Source organism: Chinchilla lanigera, unplaced genomic scaffold (assembly GCF_000276665.1).
Source record: "Chinchilla lanigera isolate Chin_1 unplaced genomic scaffold, ChiLan1.0 scaffold00075, whole genome shotgun sequence".
NCBI lineage: Eukaryota > Metazoa > Chordata > Mammalia > Rodentia > Chinchillidae > Chinchilla > Chinchilla lanigera.
In genome coordinates this window covers 11,523,232-11,526,293 of record NW_004955476.1, presented here as the reverse complement: position 1 = coordinate 11,526,293, position 3,062 = coordinate 11,523,232, and positions in this window count along the sequence as shown.

The following is a 3,062-nucleotide window of genomic DNA, read 5'->3' as shown; positions in this document are numbered from 1 at the left end:
TGGTTTTTCTCCGGTACCGGGAACCGAACTCACGACCTTGCGCTTGCCAGGCAGGCGCTTTTGCCGCTGAGCTAAATCCCCAGCCCCCTCAATAGCTTTTGAAAAGCACAGCCCACCGTGCTGGAGGAAGCTGAGGAATGGCCCTGTGTGCATGCTGAAAGGCCAGGTGGCCTCAGATCCGCTGTCCATCAGGCGGCACAGCGCCGTGCCTTGACACCGGCATTCTGGGACAGGGTCAAGTAACCTGCTTTTGAAAAGCGAAGACGAATTCTACACTCATTGTTTTGTCTCACAAGTAATACAGATTCATTGTACAACACTTGAAAATACAGGTGAAATAATAACCTGTGACCCTACAACCCAGAGGGTCACCTTTTTAGCACTGTGATCGCTATTACTAACATTCTTTCTAGACCAGGGACATCTAAAATAAATGTAATGTGGGCAACAAGCATGATGTGTCTAATAACAAGATATGTTATGAGAGATAGCCTTAGAAAAAGGGAGCAGAGGCCTGCGGTGCAGCTCAGTGTTACACCTCTTGCCTAGCATGTTTGACCCCCAGTACCCTCAGAGTGCGCAATGAAACATACCTGTAGTCCCAGCTACACAGGAGGCTGAGGAGGGAGGGTTTCCATTTTCAGGCAGCAAGACCCTGCCTCAAAAAAAAAACTAAACAACTTCAAACGCTTCTTAATGATAAGTATTTATTTAAGCCAATATGTCAAAGAGCATTTTCACATGAAATCAGTATTTTTAAATTTGTAACAAGAATTTCCTCATATGTTCATGCCAACTCCTCCAAAACCCCGTGTGTGTTGACCCTCAGCTCAGCTAAGCCAGTTTTCAGAGCTGGCCCGTGCTCGCCTCCCCTGAACTCACAGCCATATGCACACGGCAGAAATGCTCGTTTTTGCATGCAGGGGATCTATTAAATTCCCACAGTTTAGGGAAGTAGACACAGGTGAGCTCAACGAACAGGCAGGAACCTGCACTCAAGCTAAGCGGTCGGAGGCCAATGCGCGCAGAACCGCGGCACTCGGGCTCGGGCGCGCCCTCTGGCGACGCCGGCTGGCAGCGCTCTCAGATGATGCCGGCGAGAAGCGGGGAGAGCAGGCGCAGCCTGGCCGCGTAGGGACGCGGGAGCCCAGAAAGGCCGCCTGGGAAATCCCGCAGGTCTCTCGGACGCCTCAGGGGGCCGCGTTCAGGAGCTGGCCTCGGCCCTGAGTCCTACAGGGGTGCGTGACGTGGAGAAATGCACCGCAGAAAACCAGAGCTGACCTCCGGAGGCTGTTTATGACAAAATATCGCTTTCCTCAAAAACTTACATCTTGTCAGATAAGTCTGATATACATTCTGGCTGGGCACGGTGGCCCACACCTGTCATCCCAGCAGTCAGCAAGCTGAGGCAGGAGGATCGCCAGGAGTGTGAGGCCAGCCTGGACTGCATAGTGGGAACCTGTCCCAACCAGAAATAAGAATGATATACATTCCAGAGGGAATTTTTAGAAAACATGTAACAATATCAATAAGAAAAGTAAAGGTCAACCACAATCCTGTTAATAATCTCTGTGGGCAGATATACACCTGAGCTTTATTACTGAGGTTTTTCAAACATACAAAAATGTTTTTGGGCCGGGAATATAGCTCAGCAGCACAGGACCTGCCTGGCAAGCACAAGGTCCTTAGTTTGATTCTCGATACCAAAAAAAAAACAACAAAAAGAGAAGTTTTTAAAAAATAATGAGCTCCCACCGCTCCTGCCTTTTTGCTCTTGTTGCTTTTGCTGTTTTCAGCCACCATAAACTGTTGCCCTCGGCCAACCGCCACTCTGCCTTGGAGCCAGCTGAGTATGGACTGAAACCTCCACAAACTGTGAGCTAAATAAACCTTTCCTTCCTTAAAAATAATTAATTAGTTAAATAAAATAAAAATAACAAGCTCCCTGACTTACCTCCAACCTGAAAAACATAAGCAGAGCCTCTGAGGAGCCCTCTAGGTCCATCCTGCCCTCCTCCAGAGCCTACACTGACCCGCACTTAGTCTCCACTATGCCTATATTTTCCTTCCAATGTTGTGATGTGCCTATGGATTTCAAAAAATACAGACTTGGGTCCTATAGTTTGAACCATGTATAAACATGTTCTTCTTCCCACCAGATGCTTCTCCTAGTCAATAAAATTTGGGGCAAAATTTGTCTATGTTGATAGAATGATATTTATTATTTTTGACTGCTGTACTCTACAGCACAAGCAAATCAATGTTTATTCATTTGTCTGTTTTCATGGGTTTGATTTTTTCTGCTGCAATGGCACTGCTACAAATACGCATTTTAGCCAGGCATAGTGGCACACACCTATAGTCCCCAGCACTCGGGAGGCTGAGGCAGGAGGACTGTCATGAGTTTGAGGACAGCCAGGGCTACACAGTCAATTCACAGTTTGCCTCAACTGCAAGGCAAGACTGTCTCAAAAAAAAAAAAAAATTATTGCTGGGTGTGGTGCCGCACGCCTGTAATCCCACCACTCAGGGACTGAAGCAGGGGGATCATTGCAAGTTCAAGGCCAGCCTAGGCTCCAAAGTGAGTTCAAGGCCAGCCTGAACTGCATAGCGAGACCCTGTCTCAAAAAAAAAAAGACAAATACGTATTTCAGTTTTGGATCTGGACACCACAAGAGGTAGTTTGTGAGCCATGCCATGAGTATCCAGTCACCCCAGTGATGTAAAAATTTACTTTTGCAAAAGTAAGTCCTAGCCCAGCACAGTGGGGCATGCCTGTAATCCCAGAACTTGAGAGGCTGAGGCAGGAAGATCATCTCAAATTCAAGGCTATCCTAAACTACATACCGAGTTGAAGGCCTGCATTACAAATGGACACGCTGTGTCAAAAAAAAAAAAAAAAAGCCTTAGATTATGCACAGCTGCATATCTTCAACAATCATAGCCAGTCTCAGTCGTAAGAATATAAAGTGAAGCCGGGCGTGGTGGTGCACGCCTGTAATCTCAGCTCTTGAGAGGCTGAGGCCGGAGGATCGTTGTGAGTTCCAGACCAGCCTGGGCTA